Raw genomic sequence first — 16983 nt, forward strand, 5'->3', positions numbered from 1 at the left:
CCGTATTTTAATCTGCACTGTACACGCCGACGCACACGTCAGAATGAGAGCCGGAAAGCCAAGCGGTCGCTTCCGTTTTGTCACAAGCACGCACGGAGTTTCGCGTCCGCACGTACGTATACGCTGCCAGTGGGAATTTGTTATTTATAACAAAATCACGACACCTCCTAGAGTTGCTTGAGGCGTATTGGATCACTTATATAACTGTGAGGGAAAAAAAGGCGTTATAGAGACGAAAAAAATGCAAAAGAAGTGCCATCAGCACTCGGTGTTCCCAAGTGGTCTCCCTCCCAAGTACTGACCGAGCCCAATGCTGCTTAGCTTCGGTGATCGGACGAGAACCGGCGTATTCAGCATGGTATGGCCGATGGCGAGAGACTCAGCGTTTCAAGCGCTTATGTACTGTGTGCGGCCCCTCCCGGATGCAAACCTTCGCACAGATACTTCCGTCGAGTGTGGCAACAGGCGCCGAGCGAGCAATTACGTGCCCTGGGCTTTTATCAGCCGTTCTGGCGATCGTAACGCACTGTGGCATGCACCGAAAGAGCAACGGGAGCAAGCCTGTATTGTTGGCGCATCGGCTGGGTAGGGAATGCGTGTCGACTATATCGATGAACGCTAATTGTGCGTTCCTGCGCACTGTTATGCGCACACTGGGCCTCCGTGCTATCTCGGCGCGTTGCCGTATTTAATCTGCACTGTACACGCCGACGCACACGTCAGAATGAGAGCCGGAAAGCCAAGCGGTCGCTTCCGTTTTGCCACAAGCACGCACGGAGTTTCGCGTCCGCACGTACGTGTACGCTGCCAGTGGGAATTTGTTATTTATAACAAAATCACGACACCTCCTAGAGTTGCTTGAGGCGTATTGGATCACTTATATAACTGTGAGGAAAAAAAAGGCGTTATAGAGACGAAAAAAATGCAAAAGAAGTGCCATCAGCACTCGGTGTTCCCAGGTGGTCTCCCTCCCAAGTACTGACCGAGCCCAATGCTGCTTAACTTCGGTGATCGGATGAGAACCGGCGTATTCAGCATGGTATGGCCGATGGCGAGAAACACAGCGTTTCAAGCGCTTATGTACCGTGTGCGGCCCCTCCCGGATGCAAGCCTTCGCACAGATACTTCCGTCGAGTGTGGCAACAGGCGCCGAGCGTGCAATTACGTGCCCTGGACTTTTCTCAGCCGTTCTGGCGATCGTAACGCACTGTGGCATGTACCGAAAGAGCAGCGGGAGCAAGCCTGTATTGTTGGCGCATGGACTGGGTAGGGAATGCGTGTCGACTATATCGATGAACGCTAATTGTGCGTTCATGCGCACTGTTATGCGCACACTGGGCCTCCGTGCTATCTCGGCGCGTTGCCGTATTTTAATCTGCACTGTACACGCCGACGCACACGTCAGAATGAGAGCCGGAAAGCCAAGCGGTCGCTTCCGTTTTGTCACAAGCACGCACGGAGTTTCGCGTCCGCACGTACGTATACGCTGCCAGTGGGAATTTGTTATTTATAACAAAATCACGACACCTCCTAGAGTTGCTTGAGGCGTATTGGATCACTTATATAACTGTGAGGGAAAAAAAGGCGTTATAGAGACGAAAAAAATGCAAAAGAAGTGCCATCAGCACTCGGTGTTCCCAAGTGGTCTCCCTCCCAAGTACTGACCGAGCCCAATGCTGCTTAGCTTCGGTGATCGGACGAGAACCGGCGTATTCAGCATGGTATGGCCGATGGCGAGAGACTCAGCGTTTCAAGCGCTTATGTACTGTGTGCGGCCCCTCCCGGATGCAAACCTTCGCACAGATACTTCCGTCGAGTGTGGCAACAGGCGCCGAGCGAGCAATTACGTGCCCTGGGCTTTTATCAGCCGTTCTGGCGATCGTAACGCACTGTGGCATGCACCGAAAGAGCAACGGGAGCAAGCCTGTATTGTTGGCGCATAGACTGGGTAGGGAATGCGTGTCGACCATATCGATGAACGCTAATTGTGCGTTCATGCGCACTGTTATGCGCACACTGGGCCTCCGTGCTATCTCGGCGCGTTGCCGTATTTAATCTGCACTGTACACGCCGACGGAGACGTCAGAATAAGAGCCGGAAAGCCAAGCGGTCGCTTCCGTTTTGCCACAAGTACGCACGGAGTTTCGCGTCCGCACGTACGTACACGCTGCCAGTGGGAATTTGTTATTTATAACAAAATCACGACACCTCCTAGAGTTGCTTGAGGCGTATTGGATCACTTATATAACTGTGAGGGAAAAAAAAGGCGTTATAGAGACGAAAAAAATGCAAAAGAAGTGCCATCAGCACTCGGTGTTCCCAGGTGGTCTCCCTCCCAAGTACTGACCGAGCCCAATGCTGCTTAGCTTCGGTGATCGGACGAGAACCGGCGTATTCAGCATGGTATGGCCGATGGCGAGAGACTCAGCGTTTCAAGCGCTTATGTACTGTGTGCGGCCCCTCCCGGATGCAAACCTTCGCACAGATACTTCCGTCGAGTGTGGCAACAGGCGCCGAGCGAGCAATTACGTGCCCTGGGCTTTTATCAGCCGTTCTGGCGATCGTAACGCACTGTGGCATGCACCGAAAGAGCAACGGGAGCAAGCCTGTATTGTTGGCGCATCGGCTGGGTAGGGAATGCGTGTCGACTATATCGATGAACGCTAATTGTGCGTTCCTGCGCACTGTTATGCGCACACTGGGCCTCCGTGCTATCTCGGCGCGTTGCCGTATTTTAATCTGCACTGTACACGCCGACGCACACGTCAGAATGAGAGCCGGAAAGCCAAGCGGTCGCTTCCGTTTTGCCACAAGCACGCACGGAGTTTCGCGTCCGCACGTACGTGTACGCTGCCAGTGGGAATTTGTTATTTATAACAAAATCACGACACCTCCTAGAGTTGCTTGAGGCGTATTGGATCACTTATATAACTGTGAGGAAAAAAAAGGCGTTATAGAGACGAACAAAATGCAAAAGAAGTGCCATCAGCACTCGGTGTTCCCAGGTGGTCTCCCTCCCAAGTACTGACCGAGCCCAATGCTGGTTAGCTTCGGTGATCGGACGAGAACCGGCGTATTCAGCATGGTATGGCCGATGGCGAGAGACACAGCGTTTCAAGCGCTTATGTACTGTGTGCGGCCCCTCCCGGATGCAAACCTTCGCACAGATACTTCCGTCGAGTGTGGCAACAGGCGCCGAGCGAGCAATTACGTGCCCTGGGCTTTTATCAGCCGTTCTGGCGATCGTAACGCACTGTGGCATGCACCGAAAGAGCAACGGGAGCAAGCCTGTATTGTTGGCGCATCGGCTGGGTAGGGAATGCGTGTCGACTATATCGATGAACGCTAATTGTGCGTTCCTGCGCACTGTTATGCGCACACTGGGCCTCCGTGCTATCTCGGCGCGTTGCCGTATTTAATCTGCACTGTACACGCCGACGCACACGTCAGAATGAGAGCCGGAAAGCCAAGCGGTCGCTTCCGTTTTGCCACAAGCACGCACGGAGTTTCGCGTCCGCACGTACGTAGACGCTGCCAGTGGGAATTTGTTATTTATAACAAAATCACGACACCTCCTAGAGTTGCTTGAGGCGTATTGGATCACTTATATAACTGTGAGGGAAAAAAAAGGCGTAATAGAGACGAAAAAAATGCAAAAGAAGTGCCATCAGCACTCGGTGTTCCCAGGTGGTCTCCCTCCCAAGTACTGACCGAGCCCAATGCTGGTTAGCTTCGGTGGTCGGACGAGAACCGGCGTATTCAGCATGGTATGGCCGATGGCGAGAGACACAGCGTTTCAAGCGCTTATGTACTGTGTGCGGCCCCTCCCGGATGCAAACCTTCGCACAGATACTTCCGTCGAGTGTGGCAACAGGCGCCGAGCGAGCAATTACGTGCCCTGGGCTTTTATCAGCCGTTCTGGCGATCGTAACGCACTGTGGCATGCACCGAAAGAGCAACGGGAGCAAGCCTGTATTGTTGGCGCATCGGCTGGGTAGGGAATGCGTGTCGACTATATCGATGAACGCTAATTGTGCTTTCCTGCGCACTGTTATGCGCACACTGGGCCTCCGTACTATCTCGGCGCGTTGCCGTATTTTAATCTGCACTGTACACGCCGACGCAGACGTCAGAATGAGAGCCGGAAAGCCAAGCGGTCGCTTCCGTTTTGCCACAAGCACGCACGGAGAATCGCGTCCGCACGTACGTATACGCTGCCAGTGGGAATTTGTTATTTATAACAAAATCACGACACCTCCTAGAGTTGCTTGTGGCGTATTGGATCACTTATATAACTGTGAGGAAAAAAAAGGCGTTATAGAGACGAAAAAAATGCAAAAGAAGTGCCACCAGCACTCGGTGTTCCCAGGTGGTCTCCCTCCAAAGTACTGACCGAGCCCAATGCTGCTTAGCTTCGGTGATCGGACGAGAACCGGCGTATTCAGCATGGTATGGCCGATGGCGAGAGACTCAGCGTTTCAAGCGCTTATGTACTGTGTGCGGCCCCTCCCGGATGCAAACCTTCGCACAGATACTTCCGTCGAGTGTGGCAACAGGCGCCGAGCGAGCAATTACGTGCCCTGGGCTTTTATCAGCCGTTCTGGCGATCGAAACGCACTGTGGCATGCACCGAAAGAGCAACGGGAGCAAGCCTGTATTGTTGGCGCATCGGCTGGGTAGGGAATGCGTGTCGACTATATCGATGAACGCTAATTGTGCGTTCCTGCGCACTGTTATGCGCACACTGGGCCTCCGTGCTATCTCGGCGCGTTGCCGTATTTTAATCTGCACTGTACTCGCCGACGCACACGTCAGAATGAGAGCCGGAAAGCCAAGCGGTCGCTTCCGTTTTGCCACAAGCACGCACGGAGTTTCGCGTCCGCACGTACGTGTACGCTGCCAGTGGGAATTTGTTATTTATAACAAAATCACGACACCTCCTAGAGTTGCTTGAGGCGTATTGGATCACTTATATAACTGTGAGGAAAAAAAAAGGCGTTATAGAGACGAAAAAAATGCAAAAGAAGTGCCATCAGCACTCGGTGTTCCCAGGTGGTCTCCCTCCCAAGTACTGACCGAGCCCAATGCTGCTTAGCTTCGGTGATCGGACGAGAGCCGGCGTATTCAGCATGGTATGGCCGATGGCGAGAGACACAGCGTTTCAAGCGCTTATGTACTGTGTGCGGCCCCTCCCGGATGCAAACCTTCGCACAGATACTTCCGTCGAGTGTGGCAACAGGCGCCGAGCGAGCAATTACGTGCCCTGGGCTTTTATCAGCCGTTCTGGCGATCGTAACGCACTGTGGCATGCACCGAAAGAGCAACGGGAGCAAGCCTGTATTGTTGGCGCATCGGCTGGGTAGGGAATGCGTGTCGACTATATCGATGAACGCTAATTGTGCGTTCCTGCGCACTGTTATGCGCACACTGGGCCTCCGTGCTATCTCGGCGCGTTGCCGTATTTAATCTGCACTGTACACGCCGACGCAGACGTCAGAATGAGAGCCGGAAAGCCAAGCGGTCGCTTCCGTTTTGCCACAAGCACGCACGGAGTTTCGCGTCCGCACGTACGTAGACGCTGCCAGTGGGAATTTGTTATTTATAACAAAATCACGACACCTCCTAGAGTTGCTTGAGGCGTATTGGATCACTTATATAACTGTGAGAGAAAAAAAAGGCGTTATAGAGACGAAAAAAATGCAAAAGAAGTGCCATCAGCACTCGGTGTTCCCAGGTGGTCTCCCTCCCAAGTACTGACCGAGCCCAATGCTGGTTAGCTTCGGTGATCGGACGAGAACCGGCGTATTCAGCATGGTATGGCCGATGGCGAGAGACACAGCGTTTCAAGCGCTTATGTACTGTGTGCGGCCCCTCCCGGATGCAAACCTTCGCACAGATACTTCCGTCGAGTGTGGCAACAGGCGCCGAGCGAGCAATTACGTGCCCTGGGCTTTTATCAGCCGTTCTGGCGATCGTAACGCACTGTGGCATGCACCGAAAGAGCAACGGGAGCAAGCCTGTATTGTTGGCGCATCGGCTGGGTAGGGAATGCGTGTCGACTATATCGATGAACGCTAATTGTGCTTTCCTGCGCACTGTTATGCGCACACTGGGCCTCCGTACTATCTCGGCGCGTTGCCGTATTTTAATCTGCACTGTACACGCCGACGCAGACGTCAGAATGAGAGCCGGAAAGCCAAGCGGTCGCTTCCGTTTTGCCACAAGCACGCACGGAGAATCGCGTCCGCACGTACGTATACGCTGCCAGTGGGAATTTGTTATTTATAACAAAATCACGACACCTCCTAGAGTTGCTTGTGGCGTATTGGATCACTTATATAACTGTGAGGAAAAAAAAGTCGTTATAGAGACGAAAAAAATGCAAAAGAAGTGCCATCAGCACTCGGTGTTCCCAGGTGGTCTCCCTCCAAAGTACTGACCGAGCCCAATGCTGCTTAGCTTCGGTGATCGGACGAGAACCGGCGTATTCAGCATGGTATGGCCGATGGCGAGAGACACAGCGTTTCAAGCGCTTATGTACTGTGTGCGGCCCCTCCCGGATGCAAACCTTCGCACAGATACTTCCGTCGAGTGTGGCAACAGGCGCCGAGCGAGCAATTACGTGCCCTGGACTTTTCTCAGCCGTTCTGGCGATAGTAACGCACTGTGGCATGCACCGAAAGAACAGCGGGAGCAAGCCTGTATTGTTGGCGCATCGGCTGGGTAGGGAATGCGTGTCGACTATATCGATGAACGCTAATTGTGCGTTCATGCGCACTGTTATGCGCACACTGGGCCTCCGTGCTATCTCGGCGCGTTGCCGTATTTTAATCTGCACTGTACACGCCGACACACACGTCAGAATGAGAGCCGGAAAGCCAAGCGGTCGCTTCCGTTTTGCCACAAGCACGCACGGAGTTTCGCGTCCGCACGTACGTATACGCTGCCAGTGGGAATTTGTTATTTATAACAAAATCACGACACCTCCTAGAGTTGCTTGAGGCGTATTGGATCACTTATATAACTGTGAGGAAAAAAAAAGGCGTTATAGAGACGAAAAAAATGCAAAAGAAGTGCCATCAGCACTCGGTGTTCCCAGGTGGTCTCCCTCCCAAGTACTGACCGAGCCCAATGCTGCTTAGCTTCGGTGATCGGACGAGAACCGGCGTATTCAGCATGGTATGGCCGATGGCGAGAGACACAGCGTTTCAAGCGCTTATGTAATGTGTGCGGCTCCTCCCGGATGCAAACCTTCGCACAGATACTTCCGTCGAGTGTGGCAACAGGCGCCGAGCGAGCAATTACGTGCCCTGGGCTTTTATCAGCCGTTCTGGCGATCGTAACGCACTGTGGCATGCACCGAAAGAGCAACGGGAGCAAGCCTGTATTGTTGGCGCATCGGCTGGGTAGGGAATGCGTGTCGACTATATCGATGAACGCTAATTGTGCGTTCCTGCGCACTGTTATGCGCACACTGGGCCTCCGTACTATCTCGGCGCGTTGCCGTATTTAATCTGCACTGTACACGCCGACAGAGACGTCAGAATGAGAGCCGGAAAGCCAAGCGGTCGCTTCCGTTTTGCCACAAGCACGCACGGAGTTTCGCGTCCGCACGTACGTAGACGCTGCCAGTGGGAATTTGTTATTTATAACAAAATCACGACACCTCCTAGAGTTGCTTGAGGCGTATTGGATCACTTATATAACTGTGAGGGAAAAAAAGGCGTTATAGAGACGAAAAAAATGCACAAGAAGTGCCATCAGCACTCGCTGTTCCCAGGTGGTCTCCCTCCCAAGTACTGACCGAGCCCAATGCTGCTTAGCTTCGGTGATCGGACGAGAACCGGCGTATTCAGCATAATATGGCCGATGGCGAGAGACACAGCGTTTCAAGCGCTTATGTAATGTGTGCGGCCCCTCCCGGATGCAAACCTTCGCACAGATACTTCCGTCGAGTGTGGCAACAGGCGCCGAGCGAGCAATTACGTGCCCTGGGCTTTTATCAGCCGTTCTGGCGATCGTAACGCACTGTGGCATGCACCGAAAGAGCAACGGGAGCAAGCCTGTATTGTTGGCGCATCGGCTGGGTAGGGAATGCGTGTCGACTATATCGATGAACGCTAATTGTGCGTTCCTGCGCACTGTTATGCGCACACTGGGCCTCCGTGCTATCTCGGCGCGTTGCCGTATTTAATCTGCACTGTACACGCCGACAGAGACGTCAGAATGAGAGCCGGAAAGCCAAGCGGTCGCTTCCGTTTTGCCACAAGCACGCACGGAGTTTCGCGTCCGCACGTACGTAGACGCTGCCAGTGGGAATTTGTTATTTATAACAAAATCACGACACCTCCTAGAGTTGCTTGAGGCGTATTGGATCACTTATATAACTGTGAGGGAAAAAAAGGCGTTATAGAGACGAAAAAAATGCAAAAGAAGTGCCATCAGCACTCGGTGTTCCCAGGTGGTCTCCCTCCCAAGTACTGACCGAGCCCAATGCTGCTTAGCTTCGGTGATCGGACGAGAACCGGCGTATTCAGCATGGTATGGCCGATGGCGAGAGACACAGCGTTTCAAGCGCTTATGTACTGTGTGCGGCCCCTCCCGGATGCAAACCTTCGCACAGATACTTCCGTCGAGTGTGGCAACAGGCGCCGAGCGAGCAATTACGTGCCCTGGGCTTTTATCAGCCGTTCTGGCGATCGTAACGCACTGTGGCATGCACCGAAAGAGCAACGGGAGCAAGCCTGTATTGTTGGCGCATCGGCTGGGTAGGGAATGCGTGTCGACTATATCGATGAACGCTAATTGTGCGTTCCTGCGCACTGTTATGCGCACACTGGGCCTCCGTACTATCTCGGCGCGTTGCCGTATTTTAATCTGCACTGTACACGCCGACGCAGACGTCAGAATGAGAGCCGGAAAGCCAAGCGGTCGCTTCCGTTTTGCCACAAGCACGCACGGAGAATCGCGTCCGCACGTACGTATACGCTGCCAGTGGGAATTTGTTATTTATAACAAAATCACGACACCTCCTAGAGTTGCTTGTGGCGTATTGGATCACTTATATAACTGTGAGGAAAAAAAAGGCGTTATAGAGACGAAAAAAATGCAAAAGAAGTGCCATCAGCACTCGGTGTTCCCAGGTGGTCTCCCTCCAAAGTACTGACCGAGCCCAATGCTGCTTAGCTTCGGTGATCGGACGAGAACCGGTGTATTCAGCATGGTATGGCCGATGGCGAGAGACTCAGCGTTTCAAGCGCTTATGTACTGTGTGCGGCCCCTCCCGGATGCAAACCTTCGCACAGATACTTCCGTCGAGTGTGGCAACAGGCGCCGAGCGAGCAATTACGTGCCCTGGGCTTTTATCAGCCGTTCTGGCGATCGTAACGCACTGTGGCATGCACCGAAAGAGCAACGGGAGCAAGCCTGTATTGTTGGCGCATCGGCTGGGTAGGGAATGCGTGTCGACTATATCGATGAACGCTAATTGTGCGTTCCTGCGCACTGTTATGCGCACACTGGGCCTCCGTGCTATCTCGGCGCGTTGCCGTATTTTAATCTGCACTGTACACGCCGACGCACACGTCAGAATGAGAGCCGGAAAGCCAAGCGGTCGCTTCCGTTTTGCCACAAGCACGCACGGAGTTTCGCGTCCGCACGTACGTGTACGCTGCCAGTGGGAATTTGTTATTTATAACAAAATCACGACACCTCCTAGAGTTGCTTGAGGCGTATTGGATCACTTATATAACTGTGAGGGAAAAAAAGGCGTAATAGAGACGAAAAAAATGCAAAAGAAGTGCCATCAGCACTCGGTGTTCCCAGGTGGTCTCCCTCCCAAGTACTGACCGAGCCCAATGCTGCTTAGCTTCGGTGATCGGACGAGAACCGGCGTATTCAGCATGGTATGGCCGATGGCGAGAGACACAGCGTTTCAAGCGCTTATGTACTGTGTGCGGCCCCTCCCGGATGCAAACCTTCGCACAGATACTTCCGTCGAGTGTGGCAACAGGCGCCGAGCGAGCAATTACGTGCCCTGGGCTTTTATCAGCCGTTCTGGGGATCGTAACGCACTGTGGCATGCACCGAAAGAGCAACGGGAGCAAGCCTGTATTGTTGGCGCATCGGCTGGGTAGGGAATGCGTGTCGACTATATCGATGAACGCTAATTGTGCGTTCCTGCGCACTGTTATGCGCACACTGGGCCTCCGTGCTATCTCGGCGCGTTGCCGTATTTAATCTGCACTGTACACGCCGACAGAGACGTCAGAATGAGAGCCGGAAAGCCAAGCGGTCGCTTCCGTTTTGCCACAAGCACGCACGGAGTTTCGCGTCCGCACGTACGTAGACGCTGCCAGTGGGAATTTGTTATTTATAACAAAATCACGACACCTCCTAGAGTTGCTTGAGGCGTATTGGATCACTTATATAACTGTGAGAGAAAAAAAAGGCGTTATAGAGACGAAAAAAATGCAAAAGAAGTGCCATCAGCACTCGGTGTTCCCAGGTGGTCTCCCTCCCAAGTACTGACCGAGCCCAATGCTGGTTAGCTTCGGTGATCGGACGAGAACCGGCGTATTCAGCATGGTATGGCCGATGGCGAGAGACACAGCGTTTCAAGCGCTTATGTACTGTGTGCGGCCCCTCCCGGATGCAAACCTTCGCACAGATACTTCCGTCGAGTGTGGCAACAGGCGCCGAGCGAGCAATTACGTGCCCTGGGCTTTTATCAGCCGTTCTGGCGATCGTAACGCACTGTGGCATGCACCGAAAGAGCAACGGGAGCAAGCCTGTATTGTTGGCGCATCGGCTGGGTAGGGAATGCGTGTCGACTATATCGATGAACGCTAATTGTGCTTTCCTGCGCACTGTTATGCGCACACTGGGCCTCCGTACTATCTCGGCGCGTTGCCGTATTTTAATCTGCACTGTACACGCCGACGCAGACGTCAGAATGAGAGCCGGAAAGCCAAGCGGTCGCTTCCGTTTTGCCACAAGCACGCACGGAGAATCGCGTCCGCACGTACGTATACGCTGCCAGTGGGAATTTGTTATTTATAACAAAATCACGACACCTCCTAGAGTTGCTTGTGGCGTATTGGATCACTTATATAACTGTGAGGAAAAAAAAGGCGTTATAGAGACGAAAAAAATGCAAAAGAAGTGCCATCAGCACTCGGTGTTCCCAGGTGGTCTCCCTCCAAAGTACTGACCGAGCCCAATGCTGCTTAGCTTCGGTGATCGGACGAGAACCGGCGTATTCAGCATGGTATGGCCGATGGCGAGAGACACAGCGTTTCAAGCGCTTATGTACCGTGTGCGGCCCCTCCCGGATGCAAACCTTCGCACAGATACTTCCGTCGAGTGTGGCAACAGGCGCCGAGCGAGCAATTACGTGCCCTGGACTTTTCTCAGCCGTTCTGGCGATAGTAACGCACTGTGGCATGCACCGAAAGAACAGCGGGAGCAAGCCTGTATTGTTGGCGCATCGGCTGGGTAGGGAATGCGTGTCGACTATATCGATGAACGCTAATTGTGCGTTCATGCGCACTGTTATGCGCACACTGGGCCTCCGTGCTATCTCGGCGCGTTGCCGTATTTTAATCTGCACTGTACACGCCGACGCACACGTCAGAATGAGAGCCGGAAAGCCAAGCGGTCGCTTCCGTTTTGCCACAAGCACGCGCGGAGTTTCGCGTCCGCACGTACGTATACGCTGCCAGTGGGAATTTGTTATTTATAACAAAATCACGACACCTCCTAGAGTTGCTTGCGGCGTATTGGATCACTTATATAACTGTGAGGAAAAAAAAAGGCGTTATAGAGACGAAAAAAATGCAAAAGAAGTGCCATCAGCACTCGGTGTTCCCAGGTGGTCTCCCTCCCAAGTACTGACCGAGCCCAATGCTGCTTAGCTTCGGTGATCGGACGAGAACCGGCGTATTCAGCATGGTCTGGCCGATGGCGAGAGACACAGCGTTTCAAGCGCTTATGTAATGTGTGCGGCCCCTCCCGGATGCAAACCTTCGCACAGATACTTCCGTCGAGTGTGGCAACAGGCGCCGAGCGAGCAGTTACGTGCCCTGGGCTTTTATCAGCCGTTCTGGCGATCGTAACGCACTGTGGCATGCACCGAAAGAGCAACGGGAGCAAGCCTGTATTGTTGGCGCATCGGCTGGGTAGGGAATGCGTGTCGACTATATCGATGAACGCTAATTGTGCTTTCCTGCGCACTGTTATGCGCACACTGGGCCTCCGTACTATCTCGGCGCGTTGCCGTATTTTAATCTGCACTGTACACGCCGACGCAGACGTCAGAATGAGAGCCGGAAAGCCAAGCGGTCGCTTCCGTTTTGCCACAAGCACGCACGGAGAATCGCGTCCGCACGTACGTATACGCTGCCAGTGGGAATTTGTTATTTATAACAAAATCACGACACCTCCTAGAGTTGCTTGTGGCGTATTGGATCACTTATATAACTGTGAGGAAAAAAAAGGCGTTATAGAGACGAAAAAAATGCAAAAGAAGTGCCATCAGCACTCGGTGTTCCCAGGTGGTCTCCCTCCAAAGTACTGACCGAGCCCAATGCTGCTTAGCTTCGGTGATCGGACGAGAACCGGCGTATTCAGCATGGTATGGCCGATGGCGAGAGACACAGCGTTTCAAGCGCTTATGTACTGTGTGCGGCCCCTCCCGGATGCAAACCTTCGCACAGATACTTCCGTCGAGTGTGGCAACAGGCGCCGAGCGAGCAATTACGTGCCCTGGGCTTTTATCAGCCGTTCTGGCGATCGTAACGCACTGTGGCATGCACCGAAAGAGCAACGGGAGCAAGCCTGTATTGTTGGCGCATCGGCTGGGTAGGGAATGCGTGTCGACTATATCGATGAACGCTAATTGTGCGTTCCTGCGCACTGTTATGCGCACACTGGGCCTCCGTGCTATCTCGGCGCGTTGCCGTATTTTAATCTGCACTGTACACGCCGACGCACACGTCAGAATGAGAGCCGGAAAGCCAAGCGGTCGCTTCCGTTTTGCCACAAGCACGCACGGAGTTTCGCGTCCGCACGTACGTAGACGCTGCCAGTGGGAATTTGTTATTTATAACAAAATCACGACACCTCCTAGAGTTGCTTGAGGCGGATTGGATCACTTATATAACTGTGAGAGAAAAAAAAGGCGTTATAGAGACGAAAAAAATGCAAAAGAAGTGCCATCAGCACTCGGTGTTCCCAGGTGGTCTCCCTCCCAAGTACTGACCGAGCCCAATGCTGCTTAGCTTCGGTGATCGGACGAGAACCGGCGTATTCAGCATGGTATGGCCGATGGCGAGAGACACAGCGTTTCAAGCGCTTATGTACTGTGTGCGGCCCCTCCCGGATGCAAACCTTCGCACAGATACTTCCGTCGAGTGTGGCAACAGGCGCCGAGCGAGCAATTACGTGCCCTGGGCTTTTATCAGCCGTTCTGGCGATCGTAACGCACTGTGGCATGCACCGAAAGAGCAACGGGAGCAAGCCTGTATTGTTGGCGCATCGGCTGGGTAGGGAATGCGTGTCGACTATATCGATGAACGCTAATTGTGCTTTCCTGCGCACTGTTATGCGCACACTGGGCCTCCGTACTATCTCGGCGCGTTGCCGTATTTTAATCTGCACTGTACACGCCGACGCAGACGTCAGAATGAGAGCCGGAAAGCCAAGCGGTCGCTTCCGTTTTGCCACAAGCACGCACGGAGAATCGCGTCCGCACGTACGTATACGCTGCCAGTGGGAATTTGTTATTTATAACAAAATCACGACACCTCCTAGAGTTGCTTGTGGCGTATTGGATCACTTATATAACTGTGAGGAAAAAAAAGGCGTTATAGAGACGAAAAAAATGCAAAAGAAGTGCCATCAGCACTCGGTGTTCCCAGGTGGTCTCCCTCCAAAGTACTGACCGAGCCCAATGCTGCTTAGCTTCGGTGATCGGACGAGAACCGGCGTATTCAGCATGGTATGGCCGATGGCGAGAGACACAGCGTTTCAAGCGCTTATGTACCGTGTGCGGCCCCTCCCGGATGCAAACCTTCGCACAGATACTTCCGTCGAGTGTGGCAACAGGCGCCGAGCGAGCAATTACGTGCCCTGGACTTTTCTCAGCCGTTCTGGCGATCGTAACGCACTGTGGCATGCACCGAAAGAGCAACGGGAGCAAGCCTGTATTGTTGGCGCATCGGCTGGGTAGGGAATGCGTGTCGACTATATCGATGAACGCTAATTGTGCTTTCCTGCGCACTGTTATGCGCACACTGGGCCTCCGTGCTATCTCGGCGCGTTGCCGTATTTTAATCTGCACTGTACACGCCGACGCACACGTCAGAATGAGAGCCGGAAAGCCAAGCGGTCGCTTCCGTTTTGCCACAAGCACGCACGGAGTTTCGCGTCCGCACGTACGTATACGCTGCCAGTGGGAATTTGTTATTTATAACAAAATCACGACACCTCCTAGAGTTGCTTGAGGCGTATTGGATCACTTATATAACTGTGAGGAAAAAAAAAGGCGTTATAGAGACGAAAAAAATGCAAAAGAAGTGCCATCAGCACTCGGTGTTCCCAGGTGGTCTCCCTCCCAAATACTGACCGAGCCCAATGCTGCTTAGCTTCGGTGATCGGACGAGAACCGGCGTATTCAGCATGGTATGGCCGATTTTTTTTTTCTTTATTGCCTGGCTGCGACACATAACATTTACACAAAAAACACTCAACAAAAAACACACAAAACGCTATGTACATACGACACTGTCGTGGTCAGCCATCATGAGTCTGGCTTCGTCATACTAAAATTCACGAAGCCTACAGAGCGGCTCTAGCCTCGAGAGCCACTCGGGAGGCTCCGCAGTTGCTTTCTGGATGGCCAGAAAGCAGTCCATTCTTTCCCGAAAATAAATGCGGGCAGGTCGTGCGTCTTTGTCACAATAATAGCCTGCCATTCTGGAGCGCCATATACTGTGGAGGCCCAAGAGCATTATGAGATCAAATGGTACCCCATCCTCATTGTCTGTGCTTAAATAACGAATTCCCTGCGCGTCAAGTGGTAGCTCTTTCTTTATTGTCCTTTGTAACACATCCCAAAAATAAACCCCTTCCCAGCAATGCAAAAAAACATGGTCTATTGTTTCGGGCTGTTTACAAATTAAGCAGTTCGATCCCCACGGTAAAAAGAAATCCTTTCCTTCCCAAAACTTTTTAACTGGGAGTGTCCCGGTGTGTAATTTAAAAAAGAAGGTCTTTACTCCTGGTGGCACCTGCATTTTCTTTACCCTTTTTAAAACATCAGCTCCAGGACCTCCACTGTACAAGGCCCTGTACATAGGCTCTGGGAAAACAATATCACAAAGATCATGGTACAACTTCTTTCTTTTAGTTTTATACAAATAATCGCTAGAAAAACGCGCTGAAAGAAACCTAACACTTGCTACAATCTCTTTGTAGTAACCAAAAATTCCACCCGAGAGCTCTTCTGTGGTAACAACAAACTCGGGCAGCAAACGCCGCAGCCTGACCTGGCACACGGTGCGCAAGAACGGGTCTGAGACGTCGCGAAAAAACAAAAAACGGTTCACCAGCTGCCTTAAAAAGAGGTGCCCTAGCCCCAACCCCCCGTCTTTTACCCGCCGGAACAGGTTCGTTCTGCTGCAACGTTCCCATTCGGAAGCCCATATAAAGACGGCAAAAATCCGGTGTAACTTCTGAATGTGCACCCGAGAGCAATGCAAAACCTGCATCACATACCAGAGCTTGCTAATAAAAAACAGGTTGCAGACTGTAGCTCTGGCGAAAATGGAGAGGTTGGTGCCTTTCCATTTTCCAGCTCTGTCACGTGCTTCTTTCGTTTGCTGTTTCCAATACTCCTCGCTTTCACGATAAGCATCGAGCGGAACGCCCAAATACTTGCCCGGTGTCGTCGTCCACGGTACGTTGGCAAAATGGTCCGGGTGGGATGGCCACCATCCATGCCAGAGTCCGAGGCATTTGGACCAATTAACCCCGCTACCGGTGACTTCGCTGAACTCGCGTACACACCCGACAGCTTCGCTTATGCTCTCCTGATCAACCGTGAATACAGCAACGTCGTCAGCATACGCCAACAGCTTAACTTCAGCAGCTTGCAACCTAAAGCCATTAATACTATTGTCTTCTAATATTTTCCTACACAGTGTTTCGATGTAAATACAAAATAAGAGAGGGCTGAGGGGGCAGCCCTGACGCACCGAACGCTGCACGCTAATGGGGGCCCCCAAGCACTTGTTAACAATCAATCTTGTCGTGCAGTTTCGATACGCCATGGCTACACCCTTGCGGATAACTGAACCGACATTCACATGGTCTAAAACGGAAAACAAGATTTCATGAGAAACACAATCAAAAGCTTTTTCGAGATCAATCTGAAGCATGGCCACCCGCCCATTAATTGCATCGCAGGTTTCAAGTACACTGCGTGCTTTGTGAATGTTGGAAAAAATTGATCGCCCTTTTATTCCACATGTCTGGTGGGGTCCAACAATTTCCTTTATCACTGTCTGTAGTCTTCGCGCCAATACCTTCATAAAAATTTTGTAGTCGACATTAGTGAGTGCTATCGGTCGATATGCGGTAACAGATTTTAATTTCTCTATATCATCAGTTTTCGGTATGAGTACCGTATGGGAGGTCCCAAAAGACGGAGGCAAAAAGTTTATTCCATAGGCTTCGTTAAACATTCTACATAGCACCGGGGCAATTTCATGCTTAAATTCTTTATAAAATGCCGCACTGAATCCATCTGGTCCTGGTGATTTTCCGAGGTTTAATTCATCTATCGCACGCCCTACTTCGTTTTCAGTTATTTCTAGTTCCATTTTCTTTTTCCTTTCTTCGTCCAGCCGTGGCATTGCACCAAGAAACTGATGCTTAAATGCAACTGCGTCTGCCGGATGCCACGAAAAAAGCCTCTGGTAG

General features: G+C 52.1%; 20 non-coding genes and 2 pseudogenes across 20 annotated transcripts; all 22 read right to left on the bottom strand.

The window, feature by feature from the left end:
* Positions 1–253: 253 nt before the first annotated feature.
* On the bottom strand, positions 254–372 carry LOC144131095 (5S ribosomal RNA). The gene has a single exon (XR_013314513.1). It is a non-coding gene; the product is annotated as a 5S ribosomal RNA (ribosomal RNA).
* A 562-nt stretch (positions 373–934) lies between these two features.
* Positions 935–1053, bottom strand: LOC144131099 (5S ribosomal RNA). The gene has a single exon (XR_013314516.1). It is a non-coding gene; the product is annotated as a 5S ribosomal RNA (ribosomal RNA).
* A 563-nt stretch (positions 1054–1616) lies between these two features.
* Positions 1617–1735, bottom strand: LOC144131096 (5S ribosomal RNA). The gene has a single exon (XR_013314514.1). It is a non-coding gene; the product is annotated as a 5S ribosomal RNA (ribosomal RNA).
* Positions 1736–2298: 563 nt separating this feature from the next.
* LOC144131066 (5S ribosomal RNA) lies at positions 2299–2417 on the bottom strand. Its single transcript, XR_013314485.1, has one exon. It is a non-coding gene; the product is annotated as a 5S ribosomal RNA (ribosomal RNA).
* A 563-nt stretch (positions 2418–2980) lies between these two features.
* LOC144131201 (5S ribosomal RNA) lies at positions 2981–3099 on the bottom strand. Its single transcript, XR_013314618.1, has one exon. It is a non-coding gene; the product is annotated as a 5S ribosomal RNA (ribosomal RNA).
* Positions 3100–3662: 563 nt separating this feature from the next.
* LOC144131263 (5S ribosomal RNA) lies at positions 3663–3781 on the bottom strand. The gene has a single exon (XR_013314679.1). It is a non-coding gene; the product is annotated as a 5S ribosomal RNA (ribosomal RNA).
* Positions 3782–4344: 563 nt separating this feature from the next.
* On the bottom strand, positions 4345–4463 carry LOC144131144 (5S ribosomal RNA). Its single transcript, XR_013314560.1, has one exon. It is a non-coding gene; the product is annotated as a 5S ribosomal RNA (ribosomal RNA).
* Positions 4464–5027: 564 nt separating this feature from the next.
* Positions 5028–5146, bottom strand: LOC144131255 (5S ribosomal RNA). Its single transcript, XR_013314672.1, has one exon. It is a non-coding gene; the product is annotated as a 5S ribosomal RNA (ribosomal RNA).
* A 563-nt stretch (positions 5147–5709) lies between these two features.
* LOC144131202 (5S ribosomal RNA) lies at positions 5710–5828 on the bottom strand. Its single transcript, XR_013314619.1, has one exon. It is a non-coding gene; the product is annotated as a 5S ribosomal RNA (ribosomal RNA).
* A 563-nt stretch (positions 5829–6391) lies between these two features.
* Positions 6392–6510, bottom strand: LOC144131101 (5S ribosomal RNA). The gene has a single exon (XR_013314518.1). It is a non-coding gene; the product is annotated as a 5S ribosomal RNA (ribosomal RNA).
* Positions 6511–7074: 564 nt separating this feature from the next.
* LOC144131067 (5S ribosomal RNA) lies at positions 7075–7193 on the bottom strand. Its single transcript, XR_013314486.1, has one exon. It is a non-coding gene; the product is annotated as a 5S ribosomal RNA (ribosomal RNA).
* Positions 7194–7755: 562 nt separating this feature from the next.
* LOC144130556 (5S ribosomal RNA) lies at positions 7756–7874 on the bottom strand (annotated as a pseudogene).
* A 562-nt stretch (positions 7875–8436) lies between these two features.
* LOC144131068 (5S ribosomal RNA) lies at positions 8437–8555 on the bottom strand. The gene has a single exon (XR_013314487.1). It is a non-coding gene; the product is annotated as a 5S ribosomal RNA (ribosomal RNA).
* A 563-nt stretch (positions 8556–9118) lies between these two features.
* On the bottom strand, positions 9119–9237 carry LOC144130784 (5S ribosomal RNA). The gene has a single exon (XR_013314213.1). It is a non-coding gene; the product is annotated as a 5S ribosomal RNA (ribosomal RNA).
* A 563-nt stretch (positions 9238–9800) lies between these two features.
* LOC144131070 (5S ribosomal RNA) lies at positions 9801–9919 on the bottom strand. Its single transcript, XR_013314489.1, has one exon. It is a non-coding gene; the product is annotated as a 5S ribosomal RNA (ribosomal RNA).
* A 563-nt stretch (positions 9920–10482) lies between these two features.
* LOC144131203 (5S ribosomal RNA) lies at positions 10483–10601 on the bottom strand. Its single transcript, XR_013314620.1, has one exon. It is a non-coding gene; the product is annotated as a 5S ribosomal RNA (ribosomal RNA).
* A 563-nt stretch (positions 10602–11164) lies between these two features.
* Positions 11165–11283, bottom strand: LOC144131102 (5S ribosomal RNA). Its single transcript, XR_013314519.1, has one exon. It is a non-coding gene; the product is annotated as a 5S ribosomal RNA (ribosomal RNA).
* A 564-nt stretch (positions 11284–11847) lies between these two features.
* On the bottom strand, positions 11848–11966 carry LOC144131171 (5S ribosomal RNA). The gene has a single exon (XR_013314588.1). It is a non-coding gene; the product is annotated as a 5S ribosomal RNA (ribosomal RNA).
* Positions 11967–12529: 563 nt separating this feature from the next.
* On the bottom strand, positions 12530–12648 carry LOC144131103 (5S ribosomal RNA). The gene has a single exon (XR_013314520.1). It is a non-coding gene; the product is annotated as a 5S ribosomal RNA (ribosomal RNA).
* Positions 12649–13212: 564 nt separating this feature from the next.
* On the bottom strand, positions 13213–13331 carry LOC144131071 (5S ribosomal RNA). The gene has a single exon (XR_013314490.1). It is a non-coding gene; the product is annotated as a 5S ribosomal RNA (ribosomal RNA).
* A 563-nt stretch (positions 13332–13894) lies between these two features.
* LOC144131104 (5S ribosomal RNA) lies at positions 13895–14013 on the bottom strand. Its single transcript, XR_013314521.1, has one exon. It is a non-coding gene; the product is annotated as a 5S ribosomal RNA (ribosomal RNA).
* Positions 14014–14577: 564 nt separating this feature from the next.
* On the bottom strand, positions 14578–14696 carry LOC144130600 (5S ribosomal RNA; annotated as a pseudogene).
* Positions 14697–16983: the final 2287 nt, after the last annotated feature.

Source organism: Amblyomma americanum, chromosome 4 (genome assembly GCF_052857255.1).
Source record: "Amblyomma americanum isolate KBUSLIRL-KWMA chromosome 4, ASM5285725v1, whole genome shotgun sequence".
NCBI lineage: Eukaryota > Metazoa > Arthropoda > Arachnida > Ixodida > Ixodidae > Amblyomma > Amblyomma americanum.